This window comes from Lithobates pipiens, unplaced genomic scaffold, assembly GCF_037356315.1.
Source record: "Lithobates pipiens isolate NorthernLeopardFrog02 unplaced genomic scaffold, aLitPip1_a1.2 Scaffold_16, whole genome shotgun sequence".
In the NCBI taxonomy this organism is placed as follows: Eukaryota; Metazoa; Chordata; class Amphibia; order Anura; family Ranidae; genus Lithobates; species Lithobates pipiens.
The window spans coordinates 541,646,569-541,663,568 of NW_027507748.1; positions in this window are offsets into that span (position 1 = coordinate 541,646,569).

Sequence of the window (17,000 nt, forward strand, 5' to 3'; positions counted from 1 at the left end):
TCCAGCCATGTCTAGTTTTGCATTAGTACTGTGGGCAATTCTGTTTGTACCTTTCACTCTTGGATCAGCTGTGGCAGGTTACCTAATCAGCTAGGGTATAAAACACTGCCTCACTCTGAGGGCTTTGTCAGTTCATTGTCTCTTGTTGCCAAAGGTTCCTGAGTTCCTAAGTTCCAAGACTGACCCCGGCTACCGACCCTGGCTTGTATATCGTTTATTCTGTCTTCTGGAATCCCTGACTACGGCTTTACCTGGACAATCCTTTGGCAAATTCCTGTCAAGCCCCCGTGCACAGATTCACAGCCCAGGTAGCTTATCTGTTTGTTACTGTGGGCTGTGTTTATTTGCAAGGGTGAGCCTACATCTCTGCAACATGGACTCCAATCTAGGTAAGCCCTTACATAATGAACTGACCAACAGGGAGTCCGCAGAGATGTACAGGATGCTCACCTCCCTTGCTCTACAAATCTCCAGCTTGGGCCAGACCATTGCTGAGCTGCAGCAAGAAGTCCGTTTGTTTAGAGGCACAGTACACCCAACCCTGGAACCTGCATGTCCAGAACCGTTTGTTTTGATGCCTGAGAAGTTTGATGGTAATCGTGCATCCTTCTTTTGTTTTAAGATGGATTGTGAGCTGTTGTTTGCCCTTAAGCCTAGGACCTATGCCACTGACTTTATTAAGATTCGTGCTTCCATCAACCTGCTCACTGGACAATGCAAAACATGGGCTCATCAGCTTTTACAGGAAAGGAGTCCAGTCTTGGATAGCTGGGAGGCATTCATGTTTGCTCTGGATTCTTACATTCGTGTTTCTAAGACCAGAGTTCCCAAGTCTACTCTTTGCTCACGTGGCCTGCGGGAATCCAAGGACAGAAGTACCCGGTACAGATACGACTCCATGCCATCACAGTATGTTCCAAGTCATGAAGCTGAAGTCCTTACCCCACAAAGCCTAGACGCTCCTAAGGTCACACGCACACCTTCCCTGGGAGACGTAGAACCCATGGAGATAGGGGCCATCCGGCTCAAGCTATCCCAAGGTGAAAGAGAGCGGAGGAGAGACTGTGGTCTTTGTTTTTACTGTGGGGGGAGAGGGCATCTTATATCTCTCTGTCCAATTCGCCCACCTCGGTCTAAGGTTCTCCAAGTGGGTACTTCTAGGATCCTTCCTGCTGTCCCTGAATCTCTGCCTGCTATCCAGCTCGAAGTGTCGGTGCCTGTTTCTCCTGTTGAAGTGCCGGTGTCCCCGCTTGAAGTTCCTGTGCCGGTGTCCCCGCTTGAAGTTCCTGTGCCGGTGACCCCGCTTGAAGTTCCTGTGCCGGTGACCCCGCTTGAAGTTCCTGTGCCGGTGACCCCGCTTGAAGTTCCTGTGCCGGTGACCCCGCTTGAAGTTCCTGTGCCGGTGACCCCGCTATCTCCTGACTGTACGTATGCCTCAAATGGCACCATAGTCCGTAAGCAGGACCTGAAGATTTTCGAAAGAGCCTTGCGAGCGACGAAAGTCTACCCAACTGGAACTTCTAAAACTAAGAAAGCCCAAAAGAAATAGGATGTTCCATGCTCTGAGGGCATTCCTAAGGGGAGGGAACTGTCACAGTCCCTACCGTGTATTTTGGACAGCCAGGTGTAGTCACGCCTCAAGTGGCTCTGGGTGGTATTGAACTCATGACTGCCAGTAGTTGTTCCCGTTACCTTACCTCTGAGCCACACCTCAGTTCTATTCTGCCTGCTTTCCAGCCATGTCTAGTTTTGCATTAGTACTGTGGGCAATTCTGTTTGTACCTTTCACTCTTGGATCAGCTGTGGCAGGTTACCTAATCAGCTAGGGTATAAAACACTGCCTCACTCTGAGGGCTTTGTCAGTTCATTGTCTCTTGTTGCCAAAGGTTCCTGAGTTCCTGAGTTCCAAGACTGACCCCGGCTACCGACCCTGGCTTGTATATCGTTTATTCTGTCTTCTGGAATCCCTGACTACGGCTTTACCTGGACAATCCTTTGGCAAATTCCTGTCAAGCCCCCGTGCACAGATTCACAGCCCAGGTAGCTTATCTGTTTGTTACTGTGGGCTGTGTTTATTTGCAAGGGTGAGCCTACATCTCTGCAACATGGACTCCAATCTAGGTAAGCCCTTACAATGACATCAAAGAATCCCTCACAGCTGTCATATCTGACCTCAGGAGGGATATACAATCAATGCATGTGAGAATAGGCGACCTGGAAGACGTGACAGCCCGCCATGACACCACTATGCTCCACTTACAACAGACGTCTCAAGCCCACCACAGTCAGCTCAGAGACTTAAACAGACACCTGGAAGATTTGGACAACCGCGGACGCCGCCATAATCTGCGGGTAAGAGGCATTCCCAAATCCGTGGACCAGGCCCACCTAGCACAAGTGATGGTCCAAATCTTCAATGACCTGCTGGGGAGACCTCCTGAAGCTCCCATCGAATGGGAACGACTTCACAGGGCGCTCAAACCTAGGGGCAGAGACACTGACCCCCCCAGAGACGTGATCTGCTACCTGGTAAGTTTCAGGCTGAAAGAAGATATGCTAAGAAGGGCCAGAGACCGCCGCAACCTGAACTACCAAGGGGCAGAGATCAAAATATTTCAGGACTTGTCCCCTATAACGCTGCAAAACAGAAGGGACCTCCGCCCACTCCTGGATGTCCTACGCCAGAAGGGAATTCAATACCGCTGGAAATTCCCCTTTTGCTTATCGGCTTCCACAGATGGTCGCACGGCTAACCTGAGAGTCCTCAGGAGGACCTCAGGAGTTTCTGTAGCACACTACAAATTCCACTTGTAGAGCTCCCGGATTGGTACAAAACCTATCGTACCCCACAGCTTCAAAGAACCAGCTCCATGGATGCCATACCTGTGAGAGATGAGTTCCACATCCGGAGACGTAGGTCGACGTCCCCCAGACCACCGACTCAGAGGGACCAAAGAGATAGAGACCGCCAGAGCCCCACAGCTTCACCAGCCCACAGAAGGGCAAGGACAGACAGGCCCTAAGGATTCCGACTGCAATGTTCACTCTCAACATCACCCTGGCTCAGAATCACGTTCTCTTTCACACTCATCCTGGCCTTCTTCTATGCTCAAGCTATTTGGGATCTTAATACAGACGAATCTCCATCTTACAGCTTTCCTATAATGGGGAGTAAGGGATGCAACATGGTCTCCCATACCCATCTACGCAGATCACTTTTTTGACCCACAACTAAATAGATCACTGAGGAACTCTGCCCTAAGAACCCGACGCTTCAATCTGAAGATATAATCGTACACTCAGATGGGGACTGAGAGGAGTGTAAGGGGAAAAGAATAGAGAAAAAGACTTCTTTGAGACTTCCGGCTAGTCCAAAAGCCACTTGTATTACGGCGTACGTCTGTACATAGACAGCCTAAGCCGTTCCTCGCTCAACCTAGGACCAAGATGCTCTTGCCTCATCTTGAAAGCTAAGATACCCTTTTCCCTTTGCCCTTTTCTTTTATTCTTTACTGCATGCTTCTTCCTCTCTTCCCCCTTTAGGACTTCATTGTCTGACCTTCTGAACTGACCCACTAGCACCAGCCATGCAGCAGGAGATATGGGAGACTTAAATCCCATGCTGGGAGAGTACAATGCTTGATCTTTTTGCCTATGCTTTTATGATATCATGATACCTGCCTAACTTTCTATTTTTTTCAGAACAGGCCCCCCTTTTTACCACTGTCACTCGCTGAAAGGACTTGCCTGTTCTGGCAGAGATCCTCCCTGTAAGTCAATGCAGGGCTTCATATCACACTATGTCCCATCTCACAATGGGGTGGTCCCCCAGATACACAGTCTGACAGGACCGCCATGGCCACATCCCAAACACTGCCGAGAAACCCCTCATGCCCTACATCCAATTAGCCAGGGGTTACTCCAAATTTGAAGAAGAATTGACGCTTTGACTCCAACAAGACCAATGATGTGGTACGGGGCTACTTTACATGGGATACCTGACTGACCCCCCCTTAGCTGACCCAAGAATCTGTGGAGATTACCAGGCACTACAACCCCTTTCACCTCTTACCCCGGGACAGTCCCATTTAGCGTGGGCACCGTTGGGGTCCAGGGCTGACAGTTGGATACACATTACCTATTGCACTTTTCTGCTTCTACGAGTTGACCTATGACTTCACCCTGTAAAAAGGGGGAACATACCACCCCTGAAAACCCGACATCCAGGATGGTAATGTTATTTTAGTTTACAGAAGTTGGGTAGTTCCCATATTTACCAAGCGGCGACGTTCACAACTCCGCAGTACTTACCTGTTTCCTCTAGAGGTTTTACTACCCATGTTTTGCTACTACCTATCTATGCATCCTGTTACATGTTTTAGTCATTGCTGGTATTTATTTTATAAACGTGGTTATGAGATGTATGTTTACCTGGACCTAACTTTTCTCTTCTCCCCCTCTATACATAGACACCTGCTTCAAAACTTTCAACTGCTCTCATTGACCTCCTACGGACTGGACACATCATTGACAGACACTCGGACGCCTTTCACCTCCCCACACAACGGGATAGTACCTACCACCGTTGACCAATATCGGACAGCACCAGTTGTAACAGGGTAAGGTAGCTGGACTACATATACCCCCGGTTCACCTCTTCCTTCACAAACCGACCCCACACCACCTTCCACTGCCCCCCCCTAGTTCCTCGTAGAATCCCTATTCCCCATCTACATGCCCCTCCTCTTTGATCCTGGGTCTAGCCCTCACGGTCTCCGCCTTAGCATCCCTTTAGACTGCGGAATAGTCAGGGGGTTTGGTCTTAACCCGGACACTCTATATTAACACCAACCCTTCAGGGGAGTGGAGTACTGAGTTCTTATGCCAACATCTGAAATGAGCCCAACTACCATGGGCACATCACAGCATAATTTACAACAGCGTAAACTTAAAGTAGTTTCACAAAATGTAAAAGGCCTAAATGTCCCGGAAAAGCGTAGTCAAATTCTAGACAGGATGGCCAAATTAAAAGCGGACATCGTTTTCTTGCAAGAGACTCACTTTCACACGAACCACATTCCGAAATTTTCAAATCGCCTATACCCAACGACCTTTCACACATCCAACAATTTAGCTAAAACGAAAGGAGTCTCAATTTTGCTGTCGAAAAATGTCCACTGGCACACAATAGACACCCGTATAGACCCGGACGGACGCTTCATCTTTCTAAAAGGAACCCTGTATAATCGAACAGTCACTCTGGCCAATATCTACAGCCCTAACACTGCCCAGGTTAGCTTTATTCGATCTATTGCTTCAGGTCTAACCAGTTTCCAATCGGGAATTTTAATTCTTGGAGGCGATTTTAATGTACCCCTACAACCCCTTCTTGACTCGTCAACAGGGACCACAACATTGCCTTACAGGGCGTTAAGGCAAATTAAAACCCAATTGCAGGACCTTCTTGTACACGACACGTGGAGAACCTTACACCCAACTGAGAAGGACTATACCTTCTTTTCAATACCTCATAACAGGTATTCTAGAATTGACTACCTGTTTCTCTCACAGAAAGACCTTTCCCTTCTGACATCAGCCACAATAGAACTACTATTTGTCTCAAACCACCACCCTATCACCCTCTCCTTAACACTCCCAGAACACAATCCATCCACCAAAATATGGAGACTAGACTCCTCGCTCCTCGCCACAGACAAGACAATGACAACCCGGAGATGACCCCCATTAATATATGGGAAGCGAAGGCAAATAAGGATACTACATCAGTCGCCAACTACAGACCGATATCTCTACTTAACGTAGATCTTAAATTATTCGCCAAAATGCTAGCAAACCGTCTACTGCCCTTCATACCTTCTATTATATCGAAAGATCAAGTGTGGTTTGTCCCTGGCAGAGAGGCCAGGGACAACACCATCAAAGCCATCAACCTACACCACCTATTAACTACCCAACACTGGCAGGGTTTCTTTCTGTCTTTGGATGCGGAGAAGGCGTTTGACAGGTTGGCCTGGGACTATCTAGGTGCGGTTTTACGCCACTTGGGACTACAGAATCGTATGTATGACTTCATTATGGCCTTATATGCCACACCGACGGCGAGAGTCCGGGTCAACGGCCATCTGTCAGACGCCTTCCCCATCCAAAACGGAACGAGACAGGGATGTCCCCTCTCCCCACTCCTTTTCATTTTGACCTTAGAACCCTTCCTCCAATGCCTCCGTGCCAACGATAATATAAAAGGGATCCCAGTAGCAGGACGCACGTATAAGCTTGCGGCCTTTGCCAATTACATTTTACTCTTCCTGACCGAACCTCTGACGTCAATTCCCAATCTGCTTAAAGACTTTGATCTATTCTGCCGCATATCCAACTTAAAGATTAATTTTTCCAAATCCCATGCCCTCAATATTTCCGTACCCGAAGAGATAGTCACCCAGTGTCACAATAATTTCCCCTTCGTATGGAAAAAAGATGCTATCACCTACCTGGGCACCCAACTAACCACACACTTGTCAGATCTGTATGCAAAAAACTTTGCTCCGTTGGTCCAGTTAATTTCTGAAGATTTACACAGATGGCAAAGACCTAATTTTTCTTGGTTTGGCAGAGCGGCCATTTTTAAAATGAACGTCCTCCCACGTATCTTATATCTCTTACAAGCACTCCCCATTAAACTCCCAAAACCTTTCTTCCAGACAGTAAAACGACTTTCCTTAAAGTTCTTATGGAAACAAAAAAGACCAAGGATAAGTTACTCCCGAGCATGCCACCTTGGAAGGATAGCAGATTGGTCAATACACAAAAGCTGTAAGGACTGGGTAACTTTAGAGGAATCATTCTCGGAATTACCTCTCAAGTCCGTGCCGTGGATACCCTTCTCCCATGTCCCTAAAACCTTGAAGGAACACCCCCTCATAGGAGCAACCTTAGGATGCTTTAGAGAGGTGTGCAGGGATTCTCGGATCACATCCAATATGGGCCCCCTTACACCTGTTCGCTATAACCCAGCCTTTTCTCCGGGAATGTCTAGAAACTTTCTAGTGAATATATGGCCACATGACTCAGTCTTAGCCCAACACTTCTTCAGCGGGGGCAAACTCCTAGAACGAAACGCACTTCCACACCTTCCAGACAGCCCTTCATTCCCCTACTGGTCCTATTTCCAAATCTGACACTTCCTCACCACAAACAACCAGGATTCGCGCCTTGCGCGAGATTTAACCCCATTTGAAAACTTATGTTCCCAGACCTCGACGCAACAACACATGATCTCCAACATACATTCAATGCTCTTCACATCAGTCTCCCCTAAAGAAGGGAAGGCATGTAAGTCGTGGGAAAAAGAGTTACAACTAGATTTATCAGAAGCTGACTGGGAAAGAATCTTTACGATAGCCCATAAAGGCTCACTTAACGTCACAATTCAAGAAAATAACTACAAAACACTCTCCAGATGGTACCGCACCCCTGAGCTCTTACACAAATTCAAACCTGACACATCAGACACGTGCTCCTGCACATATGGTGGTCATGCCCACTTCCACACCTTCCAGACAGCCCTTCATTCCCCTACTGGTCCTATTTCCAAATCCGACACTTCCTTACCACAAACAACCAGGATTCGCGCCTGGCGCGAGATCTAACCCCATTTGAAAACTTATGTTCCCAGACCTCGACGCAACAACACATGATCTCCAACATACATTCAAAGCTCTTCACATCAGTCTCCCCTAAAGAAGGGAAGGCATGTAAGTTGTGGGAAAAAGAGTTACAACTAGATTTAGCAGAAGCTGACTGGGAAAGAATCTTTACGATAGCCCATAAAGGCTCACTTAACGTCACAATTCAAGAAAATAACTACAAAACACTCTCCAGATGAGCCCCTGAGCTCTTACACAAATTCAAACCTGACACATCAGACATGTGCTCCTGCACATATGGTGGTCATGCCCACTGCTTCAGACTTTCTGGTCACAGGTATGTGATATAACTTCTCAAGTGACCACATATCCTATTGAATTCTCCCCAGCTCGGCTAATTCTACACCACGCTTCTACCTCAATCCAATCTTACAGGAAATCCGTAGGGGTCCATATGATCAATGCTGCTAAATTGTGCGTTTCAACTCATTGGGGTACCCCACACTCTCCAACAGCATCTGAATGGCTTATGCGAGTGGGGAGAATAGCCGAGCTGGAGGAATTTATACACATTGCCCGAGACTCCCCTTCAAAATTTTTGCAGACATGGGCCTGTTGGAATCACTTTTGTATCTCAGACAGATACTCCTCCATCATGAACCCAAATCGTCCTCATTGTCCCAATAGCGGCTCAAGTGTATCCTCACCAGTTCTCCCCATTTAGACAGTTTGGTTTGTCCTGTCTGGTATCCCTGGCCCACCCCACACAGGGGCCCAGGGGGAATCCCCGCTGGTCGGGGACCCTTACGTTGAACCCTCCTCTCTCACTGGAACAATGGTGGAGACCGGGAGGGCGACACCCTTGGACAACCCCCCTCCCCCTTCCTTAGCGCCCCTTCTGTCCCTTCCCATCCATCCCCCTAGTCATTTCCCTTCAGGTTGCCCCTCCCACCTCTTTTTTTTTCCATACTGATGACTGACTCTCTTTAGCTCTTGACCACCCTAGCCTAGACGACTGTCTATCTTCCTACTCATTCCACCTACTGAGACAGATGATACCAATTCTGTCCATCCAAAGTCTCCTAATCCGATTGCCAAAATGTAGATTCTAAGCTTCATACTCTGAAATATGTATAAATGACCAATGCATCGACAAACTGTGCTTAACAATACTAAGTGGAGACATGTGACATTGGTGATTTACCAGTATACACTGTTAGTTACACCTGTAAATGTTTGCAATGTACACACATTGTCAGTTCATTTATCTGATACTTTTGTATTTGCATTTTATTTTCAATAAAATTCTTTCACGGAAAAAAAAAAGATAGCACAACAGGCTTTATGAGGTGACTTCAACAGTGAGTAAGTCAGCTGCACAGAGAAGGTCATCAACATATTGGAGGAGAATCATTTCTGGGTGATCCTCTTGTTATGTGTCAAGGATGATAGCCATAGCTTTTGCAAACTGGCTTGGAGAGTTCTGTGCCCCTTGTGGCATAACTGTCTAGGTATGTTGCTGTTTTTTCGTGGGTGAATGCAAAAGGTACCAGGAGGAGGGGTGAGGGTGGACACTGAAGAGAGCATTTTCAAGATCCACCACTGTGAGGTACTTTGCAGTCAGGGCCACCCCCGCAAGTAGCTGGTTCTCTTTTAGGGGTTCTCTTCTTTCTAGAGAACTGAAGTGTGTTGCATGGAGATGCACTGGATATCAGGGCTTCATTTGACACGAGGGCCTTGACATGCTTAAAAATAGCTGCAGATTGAGCTAACTTTAGGGGGTATTGTGGTTTCCGGGGGAATGATGCACCCTCTTTGAACTTGACTGAAACTGGTGGCACCTTTAAGTGACAGTTGTCTTCCTGTCCTGTGGCTCATAGGCACGCAGGAATTCTGTCAAGTACTTCCTGCAGTATTGAACTTGGAGTTATTGCTTCATGAAGTGTCATCAGGAGAGGCAGAGAACGCAAAGAAGATGAGTCTTCTAATGAGTCTTCTAAGGATAGAGGAGCAAGCCTTTTCTGATATCCTCTTTGAGCCCTGAGACAAAAGCAGTTGATAACGTGTGTGTGTGTGTGTGCACCTTTTACATACATCACCAGTGCCCCTTCTGATAACCGAGACTGATGTTGGGGCGGGGGCTGGGAAGGGGCACCGTTCCTTACGGTTGCCAGCATATGTTTAAGATCCTATCGGGACTGTGAGTCCGGAGCCGGATTGGGGGTTAAATCAGCGGGTGGCCTTGCTGCCTGTTGGTCTTCCCACTCGGATGCTTCTTCATCATTAACATATCCGGCCTGTGAAGGTAGTGCTTCCATATTGGGGAAGACATGTGTGTGGTAGGAATAGGGTTGCCACCTCATCCCTTTAAAACCGAACACATATTAATTGCACAGTGTTATCTGCATGAAATTAGCCTCAGAACCTGTGTAATTCATATGTGTTCGGGTTTAAAGGGATGAGGTGGCAACTCTAGGTAGGAACCATCCTGGTTTAAAAGAGGAATAACTGGGTATAGGCCATGGTTGGGCCTACCGGGTGTACCAAGATGGCCGCGGGCAGGAAGTGCACTGGGCTGGGCAGAAAGTGAAGGCCTGGGTGCACTATGATGGCTATTTCTTTAGCAATGTAATACAATTTTGTTAACTATTTCAACATCTCTTCACAATATCACAAGCTAGCATTGCCTTCTCTCAGCGGACGGCTTTAGAGGAGAATACAGACAACTAATGGGTTAATATCCCTCTTCCACTGCTTTCTTATCAAAGAATTCCTAGGGTGGGGGCTCACTAAGCTGCAAAGAAAAAAATCAACAGGCTCCTATCCCTGTCTCCTCACATGCTCCTGGCTGTTTGACTTTTATTAAACCCTAGCTACCCACATTGATGTCAAACATTAATCCACATACACATTTAGGACAGGACATTACAACACTACACCTATCATCCTTTGAACTGCAAAGCTCCAGCAGCTCACCTGAGAAAACCGTTTAGACGTTTGTTGCAGGACATACATACACACACACCTGCAACTCTTCATTCAGACTGCAAAGCTCCAGCAGCTGAGATAACCCTCAGAGGTCCTACACTGTCAACCTCGAGTAACCCATCTACAAACATTTGCTGCAGGATTCCATTTAATATCTCAGAATTATCAACTTACCACCCAACTTTTTGCTCTTCACCCCTAAGGAAAGTTTTCAGCAACTAGAAACGCATCGGGTGTGGGGTCATCAGCTTAGAGTATGATTAATATTTATTGGTTGTTTTTTTTTTATGTAATTATGTGTTTATAACATTTTGCTACACCATTGGGACACTGTTTGCTTAGTAGTCCCTCTGGTTTTAATGTATTTATGTGTATCTTTTGTTCTGTATTTGTTAATAAAATAATCATGTTTTTGATTTGTGTGTGGTGTTGGTGGTCACTTATAATCCCATTTATATAGGGGGATTTTTTTGTTCAAGTTTTAACTGACAATTGCGCGGTCGTGCGATGCTGTGCCCAAAATTTAGTTTTTTGGGGAGGAAAAAAGATTGCATTAAGGGTCTAGTGAGTGGTTTGCGCAAAAAAGTTATAGCTTCTAAAAAATAGGGGATATATTTTAGGCATTTTTTTTTTTTTTTACTAGTAATGGTGGCGATCAGCGATTTTTATCAGGACTGTGATATTGCAGCGGACACATGGGACACTTTTTTGGGACCATTGACATTTATACAGCGATCAGAGCTAAAAATGGCCACAGATAACTGTATAAATGTCACTGGCAGGGAAGGTGTTAAGGGCGTGTGTTTTAACTGTGAGGGGATTGGACTGACTGGGAGAGAAGACAGATCGTTGTTCCTACTTAGTAGGAACACACAATGTTTCTCCTCCCCTGACAGGACAGGGATTTGTGTGTTTACACAAACACACACAAATCTCCTTTCCTGCTCTAGTGCCAGCAATCGGGGGAATTGGTTAATGGCGCATACACTAACTACATATAAACCTTTTAAGACACTACATTTGGCAATGGGGCGTACAGATGAGGCCCTGTGTAAGCCCCAGGTAGCAACAAAAATGAAGGAGAAGCTAGGGAGTAAGTCACATGATTTCACTATACCTGGAAGCACAAGGTATTTTACTTCACTCCTGGAAGCAAGATAGTGTAGGGAAGAAGGGTTTGTGCTGCCAGTAGGGCCATTATTAAAAATAAAAATTTAAATTTGGCCTCCATGGGTAAAAGAACAAGCTCCATTTAACTGTCCTTAACCACTTGCTTACAGGGCACTTAAACACCTTCCTGCCCAGACCAATTTTCAGCTTTCGGTGCTCTCACAATTTGAATGACAATTACTCAGTCATGCAACACTGTACCCAAATGAATTTTTTGTCCTTTTTTTCCCACAAATAGAGCTTTCTTTTGGTGGTATTTGATCACCTCTGGGGTTTTTATTTTTTGCGCTATAAATGAAAAAAGACCGAAAATTTTGAAAAAAAACGCATATTTCTTTTGTTTCTGTGACAGAATTATGCAAATTATTAATTTTTCTTCATAAATTTTGGTCACAATTTATACTGCTACATGTCTTTGGTAAAAATAACCCAAATTAGTGGATATTATTTGGTCTTTGTGAAAGTTAGAGAGTCTACAAGCTGTGGTGCGAATCGCACAAAATTGATCACATCTGATGTACTGGTGGCCTATCTCGCTTCTTGTGACCCGAACAAGCCAGGAAAGTACAAATACCCCCCAAATGACCCCTTTTTGGAAAGTAGACATTCCAAGGTATTTAGTAAGAGGCATAGTGAGCTTTTTGATGTTGTCATTTTTTTCCCACAATTCTTTGCAAAATTAAGATTTTTCATTTTTTTTTTTTTCTCCACAAAATTGTCATTGTAATAGGTTATTTCTCTCACGTGGCATGTGTACACCCCCCAAAAAATTCTGCTACTCCTCCTGAGTATTACAATACCACATGTGTGGGACTTTTTCACAGCCTGGCCACATAGAGAGGCCCAACATGCAGGTAGCGCCATCATGTGTTCTAGGAACATAAGTTACACATCTAACTTGTTGACTATTTATTACACTTTTGAAGCACCAGGACAATGACACGTGACACTGATGACAGATGGCACTGATACGTGGCAATGATGACAGGTGGCACTGATGACAGATGGCACTAATATGTGGCACTGATGACAGATGGCACTAATATGTGGCACTGATGACGCGTGGCACTTATACGTGGCACTGATGACACGTGGCACTAATACGTGGCACTGATGACACGTGGCACTGAAACGTGGCACCGATGACAGATGGCACTAATACGTGGCACCGATGACGCGTGACACTGATGACAGATGGCACTGATAAGTGGCATTGATGACACGTGACACTGACAACAGATGGCACGTGACACTGACAGGTGGCACTGATGACAAATGGCACTGATACGTGGCACTGATGACAGATGGCACTATGTGGCACTGATGACACGTGGCACTGACGGCAGGTGGCACTGACGGCAGGTGGCACTGGGGGCAGGTGGCACTGGGGGCAGGTGGCACTGACGGCAGGTGGCACTGGGGTGGATGGCACTGGGGGCAGGTAGCACTGGGGTGGATGGCACTGGGGGCAGGTAGCACTGGGGTGGATGGCACTGGGGGCAGGTAGCACTGGGGTGGATGGCACTAGGGGCAGGTGGCACTGGGGGCAGGTAGCACTGGGGTGGATGGCACTGGGGGCAGGTAGCACTGGGGTGGATGGCACTGGGGCAGATGGCACTGCTGGGGGCGGATGGCACTTTTTATTTCATTTTTTTTAATTTATTTTTTTTCCACAATCAGAACGGCTGCCGCTGCAGCCGTTCATCTCTCCCCTCTCGCACTGTCTGTGCGAGGAAGGAGAGCGGCGCTGCGAGATGATCTCATATGTTTACATATGAGATCATCTCCCATTGGACACGCCGATCACGCTGTAAACGGCCGCTGTGATTGGCCGTTTACAGCGATCTGTGTTTGCCTGTCCCCGGGGGACACGGCGAACACAGAACTTCCGCGATGCGCGCCCGCGGCGGCGCGCATTGCGGAAGTAAACATCAGGCCGTCCAGGGACGACCGCCCGAACGAACGCGCCTGCTCTACGGCCGTCATTCGGCTATAGGGCGGGCGCGAGGAGGTTAAGGTATGGGAGTGAGTGCAGCTATATATACAAAGCTGTTGATTGCTCCCCCCAAAAAAAAATTAAAGTCAGCAGCTACAAATATTTTTTCAATTAACGGTTTTTATTAGAGTATGCAAAAATTACAGGACATAGTCAATCAAGGCACAGCGGTAGGGTGAACATACAAAGTACAACTGTCAATTGTGGAATCCACTATGCCAAGTTTGAGAGAAAAGTATTAACAATTACTGGAACACTTGGCCCTACCAAAGCAATCGGCAGGATACACAGAGTACGAAATCGTAGCTCATGGAATAATAGAAAGGAGTAGCAAAAGAAGAAGAGAGGAGTGGGAGAGTAGAAGAAAGAGAAGAAAAAGGGAGGGGGAAGAGAAGAGGGGGATGAAAGATTTGAAGGATGGATAGATTAGCGTCCCAGCCCCCAGGCCAGCTCACCTAGTGTCCTCCTGAAGATGCCAACGTCCCCAGATCACACCGTGCTCGTCCAGCCTATCTCTCATCCTAGCCGTCAATTTTTCCATCAGTTCAACATCTTTAATTCTGGTGTACAGGTCCTCTTGGGATGGGGGTGTATTTTTTTTTTCCAATTTAGGGCTATTAGACAGCGGGCAGCTGTGAGTATGTGCCGGAGTAATTTCCTGCATGGTTTGGCCACCTTCGGGTGGGATAAACCAAACAGGAAAAATTGTGGTGTGAAGGGTATAGGTATTTCAAAGAGGTGGATCAGTAATTGCTGGACGGAAGTCCAGTAGGAAATTATTAGGGGGCACGTCCAGTAGATGTGGAAGAGGGAGCCTCTTTCGCGCTGGCATCGCCAACAACGGTCAGAGATGGAGGGGTATATTTTATGCAGGAGGTCCGGGGTCTGATACCAAAAGTAGAGGATCTTATAAGAATTTTCTTTATAGAGAGTGCATATAGAGCTTTTGGCTGCCTGCCTCCAGACTGTCTCTCATGCCTCCATTGAGAGTTCCTCCCATAGCTCCCTCTCCCACCTCAACATGTACACGTGCTTGCCCTTCGTGCCCATTGAGAATGCATTAAGAAGCGGATATATGTCTGATATTAAACCCCTACGATTATGCCCTTCAAGTATTATCCGTTCAAACGGAGTCGGAGGAGAGAATTGCAGGGTAGGGGCTATAGTCTGGGCAAAGTGTCTAATCTGGAGGTAGCTGAAGAGGGTCTGTTTTGGCAGGTCATGTTTGGTCTGGAGCTCCGGGAACGGCAGCAGCCTATGGGCTACAGGATGTACCAAGTGGGCGAAGTGAAACAGATTTCTAGAGGCCCAAGGCCAAGACATCTGGTGAGTGAGGCTAGATGGGATCTTGGGGTTGTAAAGGAACGAGTTCACGACCGAACATTTTTTGATTGCAGTAGCCCAGGGCTAGATAACTTGCGCCAGAGCTGCCGAAGGTGGGACATCGGTCCCAACAATCGGTTGGGAGGCACCGCCACGTTCATGTTCCATAGGAGGCTGTTGGGGTGAATTGAGGCCAACCATATTATCTCAATTTGCAACCATTTATTGTAGGACCGCTGGGGGAACCACGAGAGCAACCCCCGTAATTGGGATGCTTGATAATATTTCACTAAATTTGGAAATGCCAGCTACAAACTTTTAATATATTGACACTTGACTGTCCAGGGAGCCCGTGATGCCAGCACCCCAGCCAATCTACGAATCGGCTGTGGGGTGCAGCCATGCCATTCCTTTTAAAAGAAACCTGGCAGTGAAGCCTTTCAGCTTCACAGCCGGCTACCTACTCACATGCGCGGAGCGCTTTCTAATTGGTCTGGTGGGGAGGAAGGAGCCCAAACTTCCGAGAGATGGTGCCGTGGCCCCATCTCCTCGAAATGGGGAACGGTACCTGTCAAAAACAGGTAGCCCCCTCAAAAGGTGCCAAATGTGGCACTGGAGGGGCGGGGGGAAGACAGAGAAGTTCCACTTGAGGGGAATTCCGCCTTAAAAGGACAAAACTAAAAAATATATATAGCAGCCTAATGGTGGCCATACATTATACAATTTTTCTTGAACAATTTTCCTTTAGATTTACCAAAACCATATAATAGGAGGTCAAACCTAAACACTTTCAATTTTTACACAATCAGGCAGGCCCTTGCACTACATATCCAATTTCCTTTAGATTTACTTTTAACTAAGAATATTGTATAATACATGGCCAGCTTAAGGGCTTATATGAAACCAGATAGAATAGAGATCATAAAATAGTTCAGATCCAGAAATAAGTTGACATGAAAGGGTAACTACACTTTTAGTAAACAACATTGTGTAGATAAAACAAAAATAACAGCTAAACATCTCCCAATGGAGTACAATTGAAGCTTCAAAAAAGGTCTGTAAAAAGGTGAAACAAGAGGCAATGAAAGAATTTATAAATTTCGATGACTTGCGTTATGATACGATGTTTGTCAGAAATTACAAATTACAATTTAAAGTGGAGCAGTCAACTTTGCTACTCATACCTCCATTACACAAAGTGCACTGTGGACCAAGGCAAAGCAAAGGATATCCATCTATGCTTCTTATTACTTTGGAAAGATTAAACACTAGGGAGCATAATCATAAAGGCAGCTAATCTGACATTCACTGTAGGTAAATCTTTCAGGTGCATGGGTTTTAAATGAGTGACTGATTCACCACCAGTGAATGTTTGCTTTTTACCCATTTTGTTCCATTGCAGCCTTTAGGTCAATGTTTTTTTTTTTTATCTGAATTATATGTGATGGATCAGAACACAATAGTCAGTTGAAGTTGAAGTAAAATTAGAAAGCTATATACACATAAAACTATTTTTCAGAAATAAAAAACTGATAATTGGCATGTGTGTATGTATTCACCCCCTTTGTTATGAAGCCCATAAAAAGCTCTGGTGCAACTAATTACCTTCAGAAGTCACATAATTAGTGAAATGATGTCCACCTGTGTGTAATTAAGTGTCACATGATCTATCATTACATATACACATTTTGAAAGGCCCCAAAGGCTGCAACACCTAAGCAGGAGGCACCACTAACCAAACACTGCCATGAAGACCAGCCAAGTAAGGGACAATGTTGTTGAGAAGCACAAGTCGAGGTTAGGTTATAAAATAAATATCCAAATATTTGATAATCCCTAGGAGCACCATCAAATGTATC